The sequence below is a fragment of the Haliotis rubra genome, unplaced genomic scaffold, assembly GCF_003918875.1.
Source record: "Haliotis rubra isolate DU_JTF1 unplaced genomic scaffold, ASM391887v1 Scf34, whole genome shotgun sequence".
NCBI classification, from domain to species: Eukaryota; Metazoa; Mollusca; class Gastropoda; order Lepetellida; family Haliotidae; genus Haliotis; species Haliotis rubra.
Genome location: NW_025767013.1, coordinates 1,490,831 through 1,515,716, shown reverse-complemented (window position 1 = coordinate 1,515,716; position 24,886 = coordinate 1,490,831). Strand labels below are relative to the sequence as shown.

Sequence of the window (24,886 nt, the reverse complement as noted above, 5' to 3'; positions counted from 1 at the left end):
GTAAAAAAATGTATTTCTGTCAGCCTATGCAGAGAATTGGAGTGTTGCTTCAATCAAAGGTGATATTATCACCAGAATAACATAAACTCTCAAAGTGTATCACAACAAAGAAACATATCTCAAGCAGCAATCCTTTTAAAAAAGTATTGTTTTGACTTGAGTTGGGACATAGGTATAAGTTTTCATTCCTTCCAGAGTAGTTCACACATCTCTCAATATCACATATCACAAGGATAAAACACCAGAATGCTCATGACAAATATCCTTGGCAACACATACATTGCAGGGATAAAATACCAGAATCATGACAAATATCCTCAACTACTCAATTTAACCAATGTTCTCCTATGTATTGTATTGGGTCAGGAACTGAGAATCCCCAGCAATAAAAGCAAGCCTTCCTTGTACATGTGATATCTGATACTTTGCCAAATGTATCATAAATGTTATATTGATAAGCAGATTACCGTGGAGAGTGGAGAAATACCATGAGGATTAGCACTACTGCATGTTAGGATGTCTTCAATTAGAAGCATCATTCTGATGGATGCCAGTAACCCCATTACAACAACCTATAGCCACATCATACATACTGTAAATGGGTTTTAAGTTAGATTAACATGTGTTCTGTGATTAGGTTAAAACATGGGATTTGGTTGTATTTGATAATATGATTTACCTAGGTTTATGTATTTTGAGTCATATGTTTCTCAGCATTAATGGCTTGGTATCCCTGCCATGGAAATGGGATGCAGGCTGACAACACGGTGCATGCCATGTCATCAGAAGAGTTTTGACTACAATAAACAAGGATTTTAATAGTAGAAGCCTAAAGCCTACCTGAAGAACACAGTTTCAATTTTTAGAAGTCGAGGGATTTTAAGGTTAAGGTCAAAGAAATTTAACCAATGCTGCATGTATGTTTTACCAGAATAGAATGCCAGTTAAATGATAGAGGAGGCAACCTAACATATTGCTGTCTTTCAATTGTTCAAACTGACATACCTGATCAAGGACTTGCGCTGCAACTTATTTGTATCTAATGTGTGACATTCAGTAGAAACCATGCCATAACATTTACTGACTGAGAGGGTTTGAGTGTCTGAATGAAAGAGTGGAGTAATGGTTAAGCAGTTTTTCAGCTATACATATCATGACAAGTTCAGTCTACCCTGTGGCAGAAATTGTCTGCATAGTTTGTGGAAATGATATATCAGTTAGTCACATTCCCCAGATCTATATAGACCCAAACAAAGAGAAACAAAATGGGAATGTCATAAAGAGTAGAACTAAACCAGGAGAAAAGGGTTGACAGCATCATAAAAGAATGATAGTCAGGTATGGCCTCATAACAGAAAGAAACTGTCAGTGATTGGAATACAACAGAAAGTCAGTGTAAGTTTCATAAAAGGAGAAAATTAGTGGTAATATTATAACAGAAGAAAATAAGTGATATTATCACAGCAAAAGAGGAAAAATTAGTAATATTATCATAAGAGAAGGAGAAAATTGGTGATGCATGTATTATCAAAACAGGAGAAAATCACTGATATTATCATAAAGGAGAATAAATTTATGATATTATATGATGAGAAATGAGAGATAGTATCTTAAGATAAGAAACTCAGTTATAATATCATAACATAAGAAGAAAATGAGTGATCATAACTGAAGAGGAAAATTTAATGGTATTATCATAACAGTAAAACATCAGTGATAGCAGCAGAACAGAAGATGACAGTCGGAGTTAGTACAACTAAGTATGAGAAACTGAGACTCTTGATGTAAGAGTGAGTGAGTGAACATTGAATAGTAGTGCAGTAGTCAGCAATGTTTTAGGCTCTGTCACAGTATCCAGTATATAATCAGGTCTGAGACAGACAAAGTGGGAATGAAAGATTACAGGAGATTGATGTCAATTTGTAGAAGTTAGTTGGTTGGTTTCTTGTTTAACACCATACTCAGCAATATTCCAGCTATATGGCGGTGGTCTGTAAATAACTGTGTCTGGACCAGACAATACAGTGATCAACAGCATGAGCATCGATCTACACAATTGGGATATGATGACATGTGTCAACGAAGGCAGCGAGCCTGACCACCCAATCCCGTTAGTCGCCTCTTACGGCAAGCATGGGTTACTGAAGTCAATTCTAACCTGGATCTTCATAGATCAAATTTGTAGAAGAGGATACAGTCAAAGATAATATCACTATAGAAGAAATTACAGTAAATATTTGCAAAGTAAAAAATTCTGTCACAGTAGGAGTGATAGGTATGAAAACTTCAGCAGAAGAAATCAAATTTGTTGTATTCAATTCCCTTTCCAAGAGGAAACAAGCAGCAATTTCTGCAAGTAAACTCTATTTATAGAAACTAAATGTTTTTCTTTCCAATATATTTCTAAGTATTATAACACGAATAATGACATTGAAATTTGAAAGCGCTTGTATTATTCCTTCACTGGTATGTATGTGATTGATTGAAATCAACAAGCTATTGACCCTATTCACCATTACAACATGACTAGATATATTGAGCCATGCAAGCTAGGGGCACTTTAAATGCTTTAAATGTTCATTGACTTGTGTGTACAGTACAGGCTGCCATAACTAGGTATTGACTACTTTCAATCTTTCAATATGTACACAGTATATTGAAACTAATATACTATTGATAATTTCCTGTGTTTAAACATGAAGGAAGGATATTGAAACTACAAAAATTTGACAATTTCCAGTCGTCGAGTATATATTTCAGCTGTCAATTAGTACTTTAAAATCTGTTCACAAATTCGTACTCTGAACACATAAGTATATTATACAAAGTATAATTGAAATATGTTGAAATAAACAAACTATCAATCTTTTTTTCTGTCTTGCAATTGGTAACATACCTGCATTCAAGGCGAAATTGACAAGCAAGATATCTATGTCTATTACTTACTTGTACAGAGTGTATACTGATACATGAAATCTCCTTTCACACTGACTGGTCATAGAATGCACTCCTCCTACACAGGAACAGCCTTCCATAAGTGTATAGTTACAACATAATCCCGCGATTATTAACAAAACCTTTCTTTATCTGTTACTGAATGATAAGAGCACTGTTTTACCTCGATCACATATCCGTCTCACCGAGTCGAGCTTTCAGTGTTGGCTACTTGACAAAACCCTGTCACGAGCTCTATTAGGCAGGCTTTGTGTCCTTCAATGCAGCACAGAAAGCAATGCTATTTCTCTACAAGATAAGTGAATGTCTGCGGATGGTCTCGGCAGATGGGTCAGACAACTTCACTTTCAAGTCTTCAAATTCACCTGTTTTGTGTGCTGGCGTGAAAGTAGTGTTTGCATTACATCAGACCGTGTTCCGTGTGTTCGTAATCAAGTAACATATAGACACCACGGCTAGCAATGTGTGAAATGTGATTGCCCTCCCTTTACATGAACAGCACAGGCTAATGCACCTGAAATATTTCAATCTGCAAATACCTGTAGGTATATTTCAGCTTTTTCTGCATGTTAGACTAGCATTATTTATCACACATGTTAAACTATATTATGACGTAATTGGACCATCATTATAGCAAGCAATCATGCTAGAGAAACGCCTCGGTTATTTCATATGCATAAAACCAGCGTGTTGAATCTAATCCATATCATACTTCATTCAATACCATTACTTGTGAAGTAATGTGAAGTTTTTGATGATCATAGAATACAATTTCTATATATTTTATTGTAAACTCAAACATATGGATGGACCTAACTAGATTGTCATTATCCAGGAGATAGGAATTGATAGTGCATAATTAAAAGCTGATCAGTAGTGAAATTCTAAAAAAGAGAAATGGATATTTTGTGAAAACAGTGTTCACTGTACATGATGAATATTTCATCCTATTAATGCATAGGCAAACATGCTGATGGAGAAGCAATAGCCTGTATGAGATAAATCTACACTGCATGTCATGATCAATCAATTCAATAGGTGTATCCGATAATAGGCAGCAGGAAATGAATAGGACGCATTTAATTAAAAAATGTCTGGTCTATAGCTCTGTATCACAACCGCCTCCGTGGTGTAGTGGTTAGAGCGTCCGCCCGGAGTGCGGAAGGTCGCGGGTTCGATCCCCGACCGCGTCATACCAAAAGACGTTAAAATATGGTACTTGTTGGTCCCATGCCTGGCGCTCGGCATTAATGGGTATAACAAGGACTGGTCGGCTCGGAGTCAGTATTATGTGTCTGAGTGGGGTATTCATGCTCCACTGCGGCATGGTATCTCAGTGGGCTAGCACTATAAAACCAGCTTAAGTCTGGGCTAGTACAAGCAGCCGCACATACACATACACATGCATGCACGTCGTCATATGAGCGAAATATTCTCAAGCACGACGTAAAACCCAATTTCACCTCACCTCACCTGTATCACAGTTCTGCAGCTCACCTGACATTATTCTTCAACATCATAGTGACAAATATTTACTGCCAAAATAAGTGCAATAAGTTTTAGGAAAAACATTAAAATAGATACAGCAGCAAATTGACTTTGACAATGGGTGAGTGAGTGAGTTTAGTTTTATGCCGCATTCAGCAATATTCCAACTATATGACAGTGGTCTGTAAATAATTGAGTCTGGAACAGACAATCCTGTGATCAACAGCATGAGCATCGATCTACGCAATTGGGATATGATTACATGTGTCAGCCAAGTCAGCGAGCCTGACCACCCAATCCCCGTTAGTCGCCTCTTACGACAAGCATGGGTTACTGAAGATCAATTCTAACCTGGATCTTCATAGGCCAAATTTGTAGAAGAGGATACAGTCAAAGATAATATCACTATAGAAGAAATTACAGTAAATATTTGAAAAGTAAAAAAATTTGTCACAGTAGGAGACCAATGCTAACCCGGATCTTCACGGTTGTTCGACAATGATGTTGACTACTAACCTGACACTTTGAATAAAATTGTTACAATCATTATAATATTAGCAGTCTGTTTATCTGTAACCAAAGGCATGTTAATACAATCATGATGATTTGAGCAAACAAACATATTTTCCTTGAAACAAACATGCAAATTTCAGTTTTCAAACAGTATCAGAAGAATATGTTTGATAGCATAGTCAAAATGCAAAGGCACTTGGTCAGTGTTAGGGTTACTGGTAACTACAGGTTAAAAGTGAAGCTTAATTTAGCCATGACCACATACTCAGATCAAATACTTGTCAGAAGGGACCTGGTGGTTTCAATGCATTGGTGCTCATTTTGTCAATCACTAGTTTGCCACTAGATTCACTTATTGGGATTTTGCTGAAATCCTGCTGTCTGCTTGATAATTGAACATTCTTTCATTCACACTAAATTCACTTTCTCGACTAAATTCTTGACCACCGCCACATAGCTGGAATATTGCTGAGTGCGGTGTAAAACTAAACTCACTCACTCACTCACTAAATTCTTATATATGAAATAGGGGCAGTTGGGTAATCTAGTGGTTAAAGCGTTCGCTCATCGAATCTGTAGGTCCGGGTTCGCTTCCCCATATGGGAAGCCCATTTCTGGTGTCCCTCACCATGATATTGCTTAAATATTGCTAAAAGTGGCATAAAACCATACTCACAGACTCACTACATATGAAATATACACATCTGTAATGCCAATAAATTTCAAGCAAGAATTTTCCTGCATTGCAAATCCAGACATAAATTTGATTACAAGAAGTATTTGACAAATTTCGTGCCTTGTGCCACTGAGACAGTGTGTGTGGCTTGTATCAGTTACTACATGGCTTAGTTGATTAGATTTTCTTCTTCCGTTACCGATGTACAGAAGTCTTATTCAACTAACATACTAGTGTCTTCCTCTGCCTACAGAACCTGGAAACAATCATTGCCAAAAATAATGACAGAACTTTATTCAATCTCCATCATTTTTTACACAGTATGCCAGGTAATTATTTTTTTACTTATATTTTTCATTTACAAATGACTCATGTTTGTAACTCTAAACACATTAGTGTGGCATTTCTCTACAGATGTGTATAATTCCTCTTTTTGGTTGCATTATTCGGTAATAGGGAGAGCCCTGGCACAGTAATGCTGGTCTGCAACATGAAACTGTTCAGATGATGCTTCTCTTATTTCTCTTTGTTGTATCATTGTAACATCTTGCCCTTTCATCATCTGAAGAAGGTTGTAATCTTGAATCATCATTGATGAAAAAACGTCTTCATTTGTTTTCAACAAAATTATTTTAAAAATGAAATAATGAAACACATAAGCTTACATTTCTTAGACAACAGATTGGAAACAAAGATTGCAGAGAAAAGCTTAGCCATACTTTCAGTGACTCGGTGTTACAGTATGGAGTCTATTCAGAGGTGACTGAAAAGTTCTGAGCCTACCTTGGAATGATCTTTTGCACAACATTAACAGACTGCATGTATAAAGAACAATGTCTTCCAGGTTTAAGTCAACCAAATACTGCATCCAGAAGCATATTTTTGTAGACATCAAAGTGATATGATATTACATGTATGTGTTGATGAAAATGGACAAAATTAGCTACCATGCTCTCATCGAGTATCTCTAACAGAAATGGCCAACTATGACATGACAAAGTTATGTTTTGAAGCAGACATATTCGACTTTATCTTGCCTTCACAACTATCAGCCAGTCTAAATAATTGTCACTGGAAACATCTAATGTTGTCTCCTTCAGAGAAGGCAAAGTGTATTCTATAAGCAGGTGATGGTTTTCTTAGTACAAGTTTATTGTCACAATGCAATGAATTTGACCTCATTGAACACCCTGCATGTTCACTATATTTGACATTGTCAGATGTTCAGCTCTTCCTGAACTGTCTGGAAAGCACTATGTACATGATAATGACATCATTTCTGCTGTCAATGACATTTTACACCATCAACACAGTTCCATCAGAGGCCAAGAACCTTTGAGCCACGACTCCTAGGTCTGGAGACTTATCTGCATGACTTACCAGAAAAATACTTCCTGAGCCTGTGAACTGACCTTAGAGTATTAACTCCTTCATCCATTGGAATGTTGAAATAACTATCTGTACTTACAATACACATGTTTAAGCCATGTTTGTTTTCAGACATGTCTCGAAGTAAACTATGTGTTCTATATCCCAGGTAATGCTGGTATTTGACAACAATGCTTGAAATTCTTTGAGTGAGTGAATGAGTGAGTCGGCAATATTCCAGCTATATGGCAGCGGTCTGTAAATAATCAAGTCTAGACCAGACAATCCAGTGATCAACAGCATGAGCATCGATCTGCACAATTGGGAACCGATGACATGAGTCAACCAAGTCAGCAAGCCTGACCACCCGATCCTGTTAGTCGCCTCTTATGACAAGCATGGGTTACTGAAGATCAATATTCTAAACCGGACCTTCACAGGTTGTAATTCTTTGAAGGGCATTAAAAGTCGAATGCAAAAGAAAAGCAAGATTTATCAATGTCAACTTCTTTATTGTGAATAATACGACATTTTTGAGTGTATGCTTGCTCCTTCATCAGGTGTTTGCATCACCAATGTTTATCAACACCTCATCAGCACACTGGCCTCATGTTTGTATTGCATATCCACTGGCCTCCCTTCCTCATGTTTGTATTGTATCACTGTATCACTAGCCCCTTGTGTTTGTATTCTATACCCCATCACATATATTGCCATCTTGTTATAGTGTATCACTGGCCTGTTTGTATTACATTAGATTTCCTCAAAAAAATTCAACATTATTAAACATGTTTTCTTTGTAGTACCTCAATGTATGTATATATATCCCCCCTTGATACTTCCTACCATTCACCTGATGAAGGAGCAAGCATATATTCTGAAACTTCATGTTATTCACATTAAAGAAGTTGACATCCATAAATCTTGCTTTTCTTAACAATACTTGAAATTTCCATCTGATAATTCTAACTGACAGACACAGACAGACACAGACACAGACACAGACACAGACACAGTCACAGTCACAGACAGAATCACACACACACATTTATATTCCTTTGTTACAACCTGTGAAGGTCTGGGTAAGAGTGTTGATCTTCAGTAACCCATGCTTGTCAGAAGAAGCGACTAACGGGATCGGGAGGTCAGGCTCGCTGACTGAGTTGACTCATGTCATCGGTTCCCAATTGTGCAGATTGATGCTCATGCTGTTGATCACTGGATTGTCTGGTCCAGACTCGATTATTTACAGACCACCACCATACAGCTGGAATATTGCTGAGTGCGGTGTAAAACTAAACTCACTCACTCACTCACTTCCACATATTAGATATAATGTGATTGCATAGATATTATCCAAGTACTATCCGCATGTCATGAACCAGACACAGAAGATTACAGACCTAAAATCAGGGATGCAGTAAGCAGTGCAACATGAACCCAGCAACACTCATGGTACAGGGTTTGTCCGACATAACAAGCACAAGTTAAAACCCATGTTAAACACACAGGAACTGATCAAGGGGAACGTATGTAGTGTCTGCTCCCAACTCAAGACGATGTGTTTGAAGACCGGTGATCTCTGACTTGCTTGCACTGTGCTTGTGATGCTGATCCAGAGAGACAGACCGGGGCACTTCACTGGATGCTGACATTAACATCAAGCCATGATAAACCTCGGCTACAAGTCACATGTACAAAAAGGTCACAGGTACTTAACTGATTGATATCAGCATAACAAGGGACATTTGAAAGTTTTTCAAAAATGTTTTTGAGTTATTGAGTTTGGACTGCAACCCTGATATTTGGTTGTGAGACAAAGTGTTATTGTCAGTCTCTGTTTCATTATCTGCACAGGTCGCCAGTGAGCCACATAAATGTCACCAAGATATACAGGTATAGTTAAATTTACATTGTGTTCAATTTCATTCCTGTATTTTTGAGGGGAACTGGTCATGTGTAATTGACACATGGATTCATACATTCAATTCATACCACAAAGAACGAAAAACAACAGACAGTCACAAGTAAGCTTAGTGTGGATGTCATCCTCTCTTTCATGATCTGACCTGTGAAGATTGGATTTAGAATTGGTCTTCAGCAACCCATGCTTGTTGTAGGAGGCGACAAACTTGTATCGAGAATTATGATGAAATTAAGGTTTGGATTTGTAAGGTAAACATATATGCAGATTAAAACTGAACTTCTCTGATCTAAGACGAGAGTAGAAAATTAAGGTTTGTTTCTATTTTGTCATTGAATGATGCCGATGTAATATTTAAATTATTTTTATTTGTAAACCATGGAATAGAACTAAGAAATAATTTGTCTTTTAATTACCATACTCTAAAAAGTCATCCTGATTACCATCAATTGTTAAATGAATGTTATAATTTTTATCATTTCCACTGTATCTACCAATCGGTATATATTCTCACCCAGTGTATTTATGTAAACTTGTATATGGGCTGATGGCCTTTGATACAATAAAACATTTTTGACTTTGACTTGACTTTTGATCAATGAATCAGTTCTTTCACCCTACTGAAAATATTTGGCTCAACTGGCCAAAATTATTACAAATTTCCACTATTAACAGTTCAGATTTGTTCAGAATTGTGTTATTGCACAATGGCAATAAACCAACTGTGTTAACAATGTGGAGGTTTCAAACTGCAATTTGATACCTATAAATCTCTCAAGTTCAAATGACATCAAACATATGTTAAAAAAACAGCAGGCTTATCTCCAATGACATGAGACAGTTTGAGTGAGTGAGTGATTTTAATTTTACACCACACTCAGCGATATTCTACCTATATGGCAGCGGTTTGTAAATAATCAACAAGCATTGGTTACTGAAGATCAATTCTAACCAGGATCTTCACAGGTCTGAAACAGTTTGAAGTGTCAAATCACTGGTAAGTTGGTCAGAAAAGGCTAATGTAACTGTTTGCTACTCTGCCAAAATATATCAATATGCATGCAGTAGTATTTGAAATAAAACTTCAAAATTTACTTCAGTTGAAGAATATTTTAAAGAAAATCACAAAAAGCTTCTACACATCTTGGTAAAATTTTATCCCTAATGGATTTGTTGTTTCTCTGATGAAGATACTTAAAAGGCTTTCAGAATATGAATTTTTACATTAAAATAAGAAAAATATTGCATGATAAAATCTGAATCCTATTTTGTGTCTGAACATTACCACAAAGTTATAACTTCCAAAACTTTGCAGTTCCAGAGCAGCAGTTATTTCAGTTTTGTGATTCACGTTTTCAAATACTAAATTTATAATTATGACCTTCTTAGGCTATTTTCTCTAATTGTGCTGCAGCCAAAGTCAAATGTTAACATACAAATGGACCAACAATCAACAAACTACTCATCTTATCAGAAGAGTTGCTGTCTTTCTACTCTGGTGAGCTAACAACCTATTCAATTTGATCAATGCAACATGATCAAGGGAAATGTATTTAGAATAATGCTGAATCATTTTGTCTCATTTCTTCAAACTGATTAGCTTTTAGATTGTGACATTATAGATTAGTTGTCTGGAACAGAGTATTCTCAAATATCTATGATGAAATCAGATCTAATTAGTAATAAGTTATTAATTTTTCCATAGATACTGCAGCAAAAAGAATGATCTTAAAGGGACATTTTTGCTAACTAATATTTCAACAAGCTAAATGTCGAATACATAGTCAGGATGACATAGAGGAGACTACTATAGAACATCATGATAAGCATACACACAGATTTACTTTAATGGATTTTTGGACTTATATTCATAACAGAAAAGATAAACCCCTATTACTGTGCTCAGATGATGTTGATAATGATTTCCGTCATGGACTGTGTTGAATACAAACATATTGATAGTATTATTTAACTAGACAAATGGCCAGGACAATTTAAGTCCACATCTCCTTCTGTAGTCACGACACAATGTTGAATAACCAAGGGTAAATAGATTTGTAATGGGAATCCTTTGAAAGCAGTCAAATGAATTCTGGTTCCATATAAATAGGAAAACAAAATATGGGTGGACAAACTTTGAGAACAATGAAGCAATGCTGCTTACCTTGCTTAATGACATCATCTTGTATGATGAATCCTTGTTAACTCCATTAAGTCAATATATTGTGTAACATGATGAAAGTTAAGACTGACTGACTGACTGAGTTTGGTTTTACGCCGCTGTTAGCAATATTCCAGCAACATCACGGTGGGGGACACCAGAAATGGGCTTCACACATTGTACCCATGTGGGGATTCGAACCCGGGTCTATGGCGTGACGAGCGAACGCTTTAACCACTAGGCTACCCCACCACCCCATGAAAGTTAAGAACAAGATTAGTGATAGATAGCAATATTCCAGCCTTTTGTGTCTACATTTCAAAGGTTTTGAGGTAAATCGAGGTTGCTCTTTTCACAAATATTTCTAAAAGTGCTGAGCAGCTGCACAGGGTGTTGGCGCTATACAAATGATAGTGTAATGAGTATATATTTTTTTGGTCATCCACTAACTAAAAATCAGGCCTTCAAATCAGGTTAAAAATTCTGCAAAAATACCCAAGAGACATTGTGCAAGGAATTATTTGTTTCCTGGGACTTGAAGAGATCCCATAGTCAGGTCCTTCTTGTCAACCTGAACAACAGATTGTCATGGGATCTGTATATGGATGACTGATGCTCAAGATGTCACTTGTGAACGTTTTTCTCTTTTCCCCCGTAGATATATATGTGATCAGTACTTTATCAGGTTACATTGTGCTACATTGTGTTACATTGTGTCATTATGGGACTTGGCTGATTGTTCCCCGACCGCGTCATACCAAAAAGACGTTAAAATATGGTACTTGTTGGTCCCTGCCTGGCGCTCGACATTAATGGGTACAACAAGGACTGGTCGGCTCGGAGTCAGTATAATGTGTCTGAGTGGGGTATTCATGCTTCACTGCGGCATGATATCTCAGTGGGCTAGCACTATAAAACCAGCTTAAGTCTGGGCTAGTACAAGCAGCCGCACATACACATACACACGCATGCACGTCGTCATATGAGCGAAATATTCTCAAGCACAACGTTAAATCCAATTTCACCTCACCTCACCTCACTTGGCTGATTGTGTGCCATTGCGTCACAAATTGATAAGGGAAACTGATCATGATATTAAGAACTCACTGACCTTGTTCTGAAGTGATTTTTCACAGGCTGGTTTGCTATACCCAAGACATCAGTAACATATTCATTTGTTAAGCAACATTCACTAACTCTCCACATCCGTAAAGATCCGGGTTAGAATTTGTCTTCAGTAACCCATGCTTGTCATAAGAGGCGACTAACAGGATCGGGCGGTCGGAATCGCTGACCTGGTTGACACGTTATTGTAACCTAAGTCTCCTTTGAGTCTTTGGTAACAAATTATTCAATATGAAACTGAAGGGTGTTTCAAGTTAAAATTGTGTAAGTGAGGTTAGTTTTACATCGCTCTTAGCAAACAAGCAATATCACACCAAAACTGGGCTTCACATATTGTACCCATTTTGGGAATCGAACCCGGGTCTTTACCATGACGAGCAAATGCTTTAACCACTAGGCTACCCCTCCACCTCACTCAACAACACTCATCACTAGTTGCATAACAATGACTCAAAGTATATTTGCATGCTCCTTGCTTAATCAAACATTTTGCATGTAAAACTTGAAGTTGTCTCCCCTTAAAAAGTCTCCTTGAAATCATTAAATTCGCACGAACCTGAATCAATTCTGAAAGAGGCTTTATTTGATCAGAAGCCTTTGTAACACACTATCCTACCAAAGCGCCGCTAATTTCTACACTACACTATCCAAACTCATTGACTGGGACCAATTAATGCATCTGTGACAAGCAAATTGCTGTATTTACCAAAGTTGCACAAACAAATGATCTACTCGTGGTCTGCCTCCCATCCCAAACAATGGCATTGATGCCATCGATAGTTTAGTACTTATTCAGTTTGCAATTCTAACCATGGAATAATTATCCCAACTATGTTCTTTCTGTATAGGCATGTTGAGGAATATTTACAAACCAAGAAGATAATTTGTCCAGAGCCACCATGCTAATCAATCTTCCAAGAAAATCATTAGAAGTTCGTGCCATGGAGATGAGGAATTGTTGCCGTTTTCACACTGGTATGTTCCAACACACCAACTCAAACAGAGGCCTAAAGAACGGGGACTATGCACTATATAAACTATGCTTTATTGAAAAGGCGTCAATATATAACATAATCATGGATTTATAGGTTTTGAAATATGAAGCATCCTTTTGCCCATCTAGAAGAAGCAACTTATCCACTATCTGAAGCAGTCTTAAGATTGACTATACACAGCAAAATTATATTGACAAAAGCATTCTTGCCATGCACATTACTTTCAGAATTGAGTAAAGAAGACTTTTCTCCACTTCTCTGAAGATTTTCTTTTACAAGCTGATCCTGAAATCTGGTGTAAAGATCTAGAAAATGATCCACTCATCCAGTGAAGATGGCAAAAAGTTAATTACTTGATCAATATCTCCAAAGTAGTTCAAGGCTTTGATTTAACATCTCATTTGTAATGGTACTTTATCACATATCTATGAAAGGAAAGAGCTTATATTTCTACAATAATTCCCCATGGATCGGAAGCCATCAAAACAGCAGTGGAAACATCATCAAGTTGTGGTCTAGACCATCCTTAATTCACACCAATAATTCTGAGAAGTCGATTAGGCAGAACTCAAAATGCATCAGTTAATGATAATACTAGTATTCCATGAAGTAGGAGTCCCAGTTAGGATAATCACTAGATGTCTGGGGCATGAGTAGGAGGGATAATTGGGGGTGAAGGGGATGTGGTGTGAGTCTGGGTGGAAAATAGGTGTTGGTTGGGTTGTATGTCTGAACTGATGTTAGAGTGAAGGTAGTCCTTGTCTGAATAGGTGATGGGTTGTCATCAGTCTGAATAGGTGGCTTTTAAGTTGTACATATTCTGAATAGGTGATGGCTGGGTTGTCCACAGTCTGAATAGGTGATGGGTTTGCCTTAATCTGAATAGGTGGGGGTTGTGTTGTCCACAGTCTGAATAGGTAATGGGTTCGCTTTAATCTGAATAGGTGGGGGCTGTGTTGTCCACAGTCTGAATAGGTGATGGGTTCGCCTTAATCTGAATATGTGATGGTTGGGTTGTCCACAGTCTGAATAGGTGATGGGTTCGCCTTAATCTGAATACGTGACGGTTGGGTTGTCCAGTCTGAATAGGTGATGGGTTCGCCTTAATCTGAATATGTGAGGGTTGGGTTGTCCACAGTCTGAATAGGTGATGGAATGTCCTCATTCTGAATAGGTGGTGTTGTGTTGTCCACAGTCTGAATAGGTGATGGAATGTCCTCATTCTGAATAGGTGGGGGTTGTGTTGTCCACAGTCTGAATAGGTGATGGAATGTCCTCATTCTGAATAGGTGGGGGTTGTGTTGTCCACAGTCTGAATAGGTGATGGGTTCGCCTTAATCTGAATACGTGAGGGTTGGGTTGTCCACAGTCTGAATAGGTGATGGAATGTCCTCATTCTGAATAGGTGGTGTTGTGTTGTCCACAGTCTGAATAGGTGATGGAATGTCCTCATTCTGAATAGGTGGAGGCTGGGTTGTCCACAGTCTGAATAGGTGATGGAATGTCCTCATTCTGAATAGGTGGTGTTGTGTTGTCCACAGTCTGAATAGGTGATGGAATGTCCTCATTCTGAATAGGTGGTGTTGTGTTGTCCACAGTCTGAATAGGTGATGGAATGTCCTCATTCTGAATAGGTGGGGGTTGGGTTGTCCACAGTCTGAATAGGTGATGGAATGTCCTCATTCTGAATAGGTGGTGTTGTGTTGTCCACAGTCTGAATAGGTGATGGTTGAGTTGTCAATTGTTTGATTAGATCATGTTTAGGTTAGCTAGGTCTGTGTAGGTAATTGTTGGGTTGTCCACAGTCTAAATAGGTAAGAGTTAGGTTGTTGAAATCTGACTATGTGATAGGCATGAAAAAGAACAATATATTCTAACTCTGAATAGGCTTGGCAGAGTCATTAACCACGGAAAACTATCCAGCTATCCCAGTGTCTGTCAGAGATCCAATTAAATCCTATTTGCAATTAAAACTAATCCCTTACAACCTGATGTACAATGTCCAGGGGCAACAGTGATTGTTGAACTCCAGACATCATCTTCCTGGCAATGTGTCTGCTTCATCTACCAACAGCACCATCTCACAAGGACAATCCCATCCCAACATGAGTCCATCTTCATATTTCATAAGTCCATCATTACCTTCCACCCAAAATCACATCATCTGGTCGGTTCAAAATGAACATATAATCTAATATCTATAATGGAGATAGACACCCGATGGTGCAATAGATCGCCAGATTCCATACCTATCTCATCCCGAGAAAGATGTCTGATGCTATTATGAAAGATGATATTTCAACTGCGGAACAATGATGCTTGACGGGCACATTGATTAATATCTATATAAAGACCACTGATCATGTTAGTGATGATCTTAAAAGGCATATCAGTGGCATGGGCGGGGGGTTTTGACACACAGGAACAAAGCGCATGTATCACATGGAATCATTAGGAAGTTGATCAAAGAAGCAATGTTATTAATCTCTGTCAACATCAGTGTGAAGCAGACTTTGTCTGATTTGGGTTTATGTTTTCAGTAGTGATATATCTGCTGCTGTTACATCATCTGCTCTGCTGGGGTGGTAGGGTAGCCTGGAGGATGGAAAGAATTGAATCAATATCCCTGAGTAAAGTATTTTCTGATCCCTACTGCAAAATGGCTCTGATAAGGCCATAAGCAGCATAAATTGTTTTTCTCTTACTCAAAGCTATGCTGTCTGGAGTTGTTTTGATTACTTTCACAGTGCACAGAGGTCGGAGTGATTTGGAGCTCTAGTGATCAAACTGAGTCAATATTGTGAGCAACGTCACTGTCTGCTATGTTCCAGCCTTGTCCTTGAACCTGGATATAATTAAATCTTCTTAAGACAACGTTTTGGTTGATATTATGAGAAACTTTCATTCTGAGTGAGTGAGCTTAGTTTTAAGCCACTTTTAGCAATATTCCTGCAATATCATGGCGAGGGACACCAGAAATGGGCTTCACACATTGTACCCATGTAGGGAATTGAACCCGGGTCTTCGGCATAACAAGCCAACACTTTAACATCAAGACTACCCTACCACCTCTAATGTGTTTAAATATATGTTATTCATGGATGAAATATATGTGCACAAGTTATCACAACTGTAAGACAATTTTCCAAACAGGACTGGAAGGGAAAACAAGGAAAATGATAAGAAACCCAATATTTATGCAAATTGTATTCAATACATCAGCATCCTCATACTGGACTTCTTGGTAAGCTAAATGATGTCACACCACCCAAATGAAGGTGTGATCGTTAGCCTTGTGGTTAAAGCATTTGCTCATTATGACGAAGACGATTGGGTACAATGTGTGAAGCCCATTTCTGGTGTCCCCCACTGTGATATATTGCTAAAAGTTATAATACAAAACTTTCCCTTTCAGCTTGAAACACCCTTCCGTTTCATATTGAATAATTTGTTACAAAGGACTCAAAGTAGACTTACATCTAGTCTGAAAAAATATATTTTTGAAATTTGTTTGTTTTGTTTGTTGTTCATTGCTACACTGAGCAATATTCCTGCTATATGGCGGCGGTCTGTAAATAATCGAGTCTGGATCAGACAATCCAGAGATCAACAGCATGAGCATCGATCTACACAACTGGGATACAATAACATGTGTCAACCAAGTTAACGAGTCTGACCACTGATTCCCGTTAGTCGCCTCTAACGACAAGCATGAATATAAATAGACTTCTCCATTTAAATTGAAAAGGAGATCCATTCCGATAGGAGACTCCTGAAGCTGTTGAAAACCCAGACTTGCTTGATTTAGGCTATAGCAAGACAGTAAGCGATGGGTGGAAGAGAAATTAATATGGTTCAGAGACTGTGAGACAGAGTAGACCCAACGCATTTACTGAGAATGTGACTTGCAACTATATGAGCAATGAAAACACTCTACTGGAAGATTAAATAGGGAGACTTATTTCAATGTGTTTGAAGTGAAGAGAATATGCTGGAAACAACATTATAGTGATTGATGCGATTAATTGGATTAATCTGATTTGGTTTAACTCTGAAAACATCAAATATCTCAGTAAAGATGTGTTCTTAGAGACTGTTTTCAGAGCTGTAATCTTACAGTGATGAAGATTTACTTCAGACTAAAACAGTAATATTTCAATGAGCTTCACAAATATCGGCCACAGTAAGCTTCATTTTGTTTTTTGAAACTTTGATTTCTGTGACCCTAGAAACATTAAAGGACTTGATATCTTGTAAGAGGGACAAGGGCCATTGTGGCAGATTACTTCTCTTTATATTCTGTTCCAGATATCTTAAGGACACCATTTATCATACTTGAAAGGACAGTCTTCTTTGAAGAATAACCGTATCTCTACAAACTTGTAAAGTAATATAAAACCAAAGTAATGAAAGTGTCAATTCAATGAAACACTGTCAAATATTTCAAAAGCAAAGGTACAACCATAATGTACATTTTTTTTAAACAAAATTACATTTACTGTTTTCAGTGTTTTTAGGTTAAAGAATAAAAAATATAGTATCAAGTTCAGATGTGAAATATGCATTTTTGTAACGAAATCCATAAACCATCTCAGCTCAGGAACATTTCATTAAAACTTCCCATTTCTCAAAAGGTTCAATTTTGATGCTTTGAAAGTGATGAATTTCTCAAACTGTAATCATTTGATAAGATCAGACTTTCATGGTCTCTGTGAGATAGGGAACTGTAAACATAGTGAAACAATAAAACACATTCTACATTGTACAGATGAGATTCATTCATTCTCCCTGAAATCGGTACCTGCTAACCCTTACATGGTCAACAAGAATGGCTATAAGGAAACAACAGAGTACAGGGCAAAATGAACCTCCATGAAAACACCTTGCATTTGAGGCTTACCAGTAAATATTTTCTTAATTAAGGTATAACTGGATCATTGTGTGGACCAAATTAATGATTTGTTACCATTAAATAATTGCTGTTTTATTCCACAAATATTGTAATATTTGAGCATTATCATGACAGATTTGTACAATGTCAGCTTAAGCATGCCACAACCAGAGGTAGATATAATGAACAATAATATCCATGACATTATCAAACCATCAACTATCATTTAAATTAGCTGTAAATTGCATGTGGTTTCATAACCTTTCAGCTATTCTGCATCAGAATCCCGAAAGGAAATTTGCATACAAGTTGTTCATTTCATGGAGCCTAAGCAAGGCAAACCAGAGGTTGATAGAATGATCAACAATTGACATATGATGGAGCACATTTAGCAAGGTTACACAGTCTGACTACTGGACAACACCTCAGAGACTTCTTGTGGTGAGGGTGGTTGGGTTGCCTAGTGTTTCAGTATATGCTTGCCTTGTTGAAGATCCAGGTTTGATTGCACAAATGGATAGAATGTGTGAAGCACATTCTGCTGGAAGTGCTAAAAGCATTGTAAAACCTTACTAATTCAATGACTCTCCTGTGATGACATGGGATCCTCTGTATTGTGATGACATGGGATCCTCTGTATTGTGATGACATGGGATCCTCTGTATTGTGATGACATGGGATCTTCTGTATTGTGATGACATGGGATCCTCTGTATTGTGAACAGCTCACAAGGCAGGTGAAGTCAAACAACATAGGTTGTAAAGAGTAGTTGAAAGAGTGACAAACGTGCAACATAAATCAGAACAGGAAGCATCACTGTGAGCAAATGACCAAGTTTCAAATATACCTCTCTTCTTGCAGTAGTGAATGGGTACCAGAAAGGATGTAGTAGTAGTATTAATATTAGTAGTAGTAGTAGAAGTGAGTTAAAAGTTAACATTGTATCAGTACTATTTTGGCCATATAGCAATATATATACTAGTTGTAGTAGTAGTTGTAGTAGGAGCAGCAGCAGCAGCAGCAGTAGCAGTAGCAGTAGTAATAGTTATAAATAGTTATAAAAATTATAACGCACTGAGGACTATTTCTGATCCAATTTCAGAATAATTATATAAATAAAAATATGTAATAATATATATGTACTAAAAATACCTTCCAGCCATTTGAACAATATGTCTGGAACAAGTGAATGCTGAGTCTCCCAGTTTTTCAAGGAACGATTTTGCCATTTATTAAAATACTTTGCACCTAATTCGTAAATCTAAGCGTTGCAGTCTGATGTTTCACAAGCTTGATGTGAATTCTCAACTTGAATGGTGTGAGCTCTCAAACACAGAATAACTGAAGTCAAATATAAAGAAAATTTCCCCAGGGAATGTAAGGGTAAGATGCATTAAATATAACATGACGAAGCCAGCATATTCCTAGGAGACTCCACTTTCACAAACCAACTGTAAAAAACATAATCTAATACAATTTTGAAAAACAGCTTCATGCATTTCAACAGCCCCAGGATTAAATTATGGCCTGATCAAGGGGTGTTTAAGTCCGGAAAGAAAAGTATGGATCTGTGCATCATCATCATATGAACTGCAAAACAATCTGATTTTCAAACACAGCTGAAGCAGAATAAAATCAATATATTGAACTAAATTGATCTATTATCAGCTTTGATTGATGTGTTTGCCTGTGCCACTGAAGGTTGACTTGAGCTAATCAATCGGCTATAACAAACGAATCCACTGACTCCGCAGTGTCAAACTGTCAGGTTTCACATTATAATGTGTTAAGTATAATGCACTTGTTCGGATAGAGAAAGTGAAAGAACATGTCCCATGCAAATCTTGCATGAAAGTGGATATGTGCATTATATATGTATAAAGTGTATATCTCCCTCAGATCTATTGCAAACAATAGATAAGTTGAACATTTCACATACATCTTACGAACGGGAGAGATTATCTTCGCTGATATTAAACTGAAGAGGATAGAGTGCAAAGAATATCACACTATCTGATAACTGTGGATATTGATATGTGTAGGATCTATTTATCTGTATGAAATCCTTTTCTATTTTTCAATTTCGAAGATAAAAGTAAATATTTTTTATCTATAAAAGAATAAATAGAATCAAAATCTAACCTTTGGTGAAATGTTCCCACAGATGCAAGAATATTGGATCAGTCTGTACGAAACATTAGTTAAAGAATGAGGGATTTTTATTTCCATTGTTGAAGTACCCTATGTTTACTGAAAGATTCTTGCACTAACAAAACTTGTATTCATTTTTATCCTTAAAAGACAAGTTGATTTAACAGGATCAGGTAATCTGGCTTACTGTCATTGTAGCCCAGCTGTGAAGATCGATGCTCTTTATGTCATTCATAATATCAACCACTAGTACAATTGGTATGCCTCACATGGGCCTGAGCCATGACTTGTATGCTGGAACATACATAATTGAACCACCTGACTTCATTTTAGTCTCCTAATATAAAGCAGGTATAAGGATACTTCAAAACCTTATTGGTATAGAACAGTAAATCTATAGAGTCTTCTGTACTTGGAGGTTAATGTTCCAGTAAAATTATATAGAAAATGAACGACTCACTGAAATGACACGATGTAAGTTTGTAAGTAGTTAACAGTTTAAGTTGGTTGGTTGGTTTGCTGTTTTACGCCGCACTCAGCAATATTCCAGCTGTATGAAGGCGTCTGTAAATATTCAAGCCGGACCTCACAAACCAGTGGTCAACAGTGTGAGCATTGATCTACACAATTGGGACACAATGACATGTGTCAATGAAGTCAGCAAGCCTGACCACCCGATCCCATTAGTCGCCTCTTACAAGCATGGGTTAATGAAGACCAATTCTAACCCGGATCTTCATGGGTCTTACAGTTTACGATTTCAACAAAGACAGTCACTTCACAAAATGTGCTATCAGCACTGACCCTCCAATAGTTCAGGAATTAACATTGCATAAGCTGCAACAATCACAGTACTATTGGTTAGCACTGATCCAATTCAGTATAAATAGATATATTATACACAATATGTCAACTTCAATTCTGTACACATACCCTCTCATGAAATACATTTTCCTATGCATTAATTTTTTTTCCAACTTTTTGAAAGTTTTAAATTTATATTTTGTGGCTGACCTGATGGTGACAAACGTCAGCATATAGTATCAGAAGTTTCTAGTCCAGAGTTTAGATAGCTAGAGATGTCACATTAAATGCAAGAATGGTTTCAGCCCCAGCTAGAATGAAGGACATGAAAAATAAACATTCAATGTATCCACTTCGTGATTTGACTCTGATTGGCAGATCAGCTACAGAGTTTGGAAAGAAGTCTCCAGAGTTTATGTAGTAAATGGTAATTATATGTGTGACAAGAAATGTAAAGTTATCAGATTATGATACTATTTTCCACACCACCATGTCAGTTGGTGTGTAAAACCCAGGCACAAGGTAGACAGTTGTAAGAACCAAGATCTGTCTGAGACTGCATCCTCGGATTCTTCATCCTGAAAGTCAGTCTGACCCATCAACAGAGGAGGGCATAATCATGTCTGTAGATTTGGTGATAAAAGCTTGATGGTGATGAACCAGATGATAACATTTGTGTCTTTTAACAGGATCAATGATGTCAGACAAATGCTCTGGTTAATGCAAGTTAAAATGTCCCAGCTCATGTAACTATTATAAATGTCAGAAAGATTGTATATAATGCAACATACCAAGTCCTTTAGATAAGGTTTATCTCTATACACTGTAGAGTTCTACTTTTAATTGGTATCATCAATACTTCTTAAAGGAGATGCTTTACTAACTCTGTTATCATGTTTTTGTTATTAATTAACATCTCCTTTGTTATAATAACATCATTTTCAAATTTCAAAAAGTTTCATGGTTGACATTTAAGGGGAATTTCAAAATTTGACACATCAATGACACAAATGATATTTATTGCAACTCCATATTTTGGCTTCTGCCACACATTCCAGACTCTTTCAGGTGAGCAATTGACTAGCCTTTGCAAGTGTTTATGATGATGCCACCAGTGGGGCAGCATGTGCACACTTTTTAATCAACACCTGGTATCATGTTGATAATGATTCGTAAACACATGCTCATGATATAGTCGGAATTGTACAATCGACTCAGCTAAGATGTCTTGTGGATGTGGAGAGATTGTTTTATCGCTCTTATTTCAAATCTGCAAGTATCAGTTGAACAAATATTCTTATCAAGATGATTCCCTAAACTTGGTCAACAGTTGTTTTTTCCCTTCTAAAATACAAATTTGTTCAGAGCAACTTTGTGATTCGGAACTACGCCTTAAAGGCTCTTGATCCCACCAAACAAACAAATGCTGGTTACAGTTCATCCCTCCAACCAGACAGGAAGATAATCTCGTCACAGAATTAAGATATTTATCTCCTTGGACATACTCTATTCCTCCGTGGTTGAATTATCGACATGTTCATTGAACACAAAATGTCACACTTTCTATTTCCTGGGATGGCTGGATCAGAGCCCAATGGACTGGAGTCTGTGACTGATAAGACTCAACATTGTCTTGGAAAACAAAGCAATTGTGATAACTAATGTAAGCTAGCATTGAGGTGAATTACCATAGCCAGAGTGCCCCTTTGAAAGTAGGACAATCACATGGCAATAATTTAATTTATGCCAAAACATTGATAAAGAAATTACTATATGAGCATGTGTCATACTGATTTTATTAAATGAGTGTTTGAATTCTTGTATTCCCCAAGTGCAGTGAAATATCGTCATAAACAATCTCAAGGGACCACTAATTTTAGCTTGTTATGACAATAATTTTTCATCTGTTTCAACTAAAGCATACACCAAATAGCTGGTACCAAAAACACTTCATTTTTCTGTCAGTTCATCATGAGTGTATTGTTACAAATGTAGTTCACTGTTGTCCATCTGAGCTCCCTACAGAAAAATGCACAGATCACGACCACTGTGTTAGAAAACCAAAACTGTGAATGACATGAACTATCTCCAGCTGTGACATTGTTTCTTGAGTGATGTCATTCCAACCTTTCCACCCAGTTAAGTTCTTTGAAGGCCAAGTGATGAATATGAGTGAGTATTGCCTAATGCTGCAATATAAGTTCCAAGATCATGTGGATATCAATATGGTCTGAATACTATTTTGGTGGGGATGAAGACAATACACAAATGTACATGATGTGATACATACAGTTAACAAATCCTAAAGGTTTTTAAGTATATTTAATATAAAAAAATATGCAAATTACAGATAACTCAAAGACATATCTTTGTAACATTGAAATACATTTACATAATTTGACATGCACACTGACAAATTTTATAATTACCTCCCACCTTCCCTATCAATACCACTCATTCAAAGAAACAAATTTAAATTCTAAACCTCCACTGAAGTTCTGAATTCAATATCTGAAGCCCTAAAAAACAAACAAATCCTTGATGTGCTCCTGTTTTCCATTCAGAACATCCATTTTAATATGTGATGGATTTATCAATGGCATGGTGTTAATAGTGGTGTATAATATCTCTCTCTACGATGGACACTTGAGACACAAAGGCTTGGCATATAACTTGTGCTGCCAAGTGTTTGGTTAGTGTTGGCAGTGAAACCAAATCATCAGAGGTTGGCATGATGCTAAGGGAAATAAAATGTATCGGGCGAATGTAAAGTGGATTTAAATTTACCCTTTGTACAGGGACCATTACAAACTTTTTGAAACCCTCCAGGCAAATGAACCTTATTTTTTTAACTAATGTTCTGCCCAACATCCCAATGAATACCTAACCAGGGATGAATCATATTACAGTATCATGAGACTTGTATTAAACTGTTTTACAGAGAAGTAGTCATTTAATCATCGCTATCCTCCCACTCCCACTTCATCATCATCATCATCATCATCATCATCATCATCATCATCATCATCATCATCATCAGGTAAGCATACTGAGCTCTGTAACCTCTAACAAGTGCTAGAAGAAAGACCATAAATCAAAATGAGTTCTTCCATTCCAAACCAATTACAACAGCAAAGTGCATGAAAATACAATGAATCTTACCTTACCACCGGAAAAGCAGAGATAATGGTAATCCAGGTCAAAACCAACTTCAGAAGAAGCCTTATCTGCAAGAAACAATTTTATTCTTCAAGACAAAGTCTTCAAAGAATTCCTGCAAGTCTTAACAAATCAATTAGAAAACTTCTACAAGAAATCTGACACACAGAGAAAATCCAGTTAGGAGGTCCTTCATTTACGTACAAATCCATCCCATCAAACAGCTCTACTTAATGTGCTGACAATGCAGAGATCACATCCATCCATGAGGATTCTACCTCTCTCATTATCTCGCAATGAGGTACTGATTGTCATTTCTCTACAATCCTGATTTCATGGTCTGGAGGACTGTGGGAGACGAAAAAGGAGATTAAATCGGCAACTGAATACACTCCGATATTCTATCATCACTTCTATCAACACGCGTTGGCCCGTTTGAGACTCACACGCATGTATTCTTAGAAATTGCACTCACCTTTGTGAGAGAGAAATCAAAAATTGATTCCTATTCAAGACTTTGCACTTTGCATCCAGTCTCTGTTCAATGAATCTATGCTCAAATTTGGATCAGAGGCATTGATGGAAAAAAGGAAAGATTTTTTCTGCTCCAATAGGCACGGAGCGTGAGGGAGGCAGGAGGTATTTCCTCTTAAACAGTAACAGGGCAACCATTAAT

The 24,886-nt window shown here is 37.1% G+C and overlaps 1 protein-coding gene across 1 annotated transcript in view; it reads right to left on the bottom strand.

Annotated features, from left to right (window-relative positions):
* LOC124284587 (zwei Ig domain protein zig-8-like) overlaps nt 1-24,280 on the bottom strand; it is a 226,855-nt gene extending 202,575 nt beyond the window's left edge. Inside the window, exon 1 of the mRNA XM_046720689.1 lies at nt 24,214-24,280. The gene's annotated coding sequence lies outside the window, so the exon portion shown is untranslated. The remainder of the gene's footprint in view (nt 1-24,213) is intronic.
* Between the last annotated feature and the right edge of the window lie 606 nt (nt 24,281-24,886).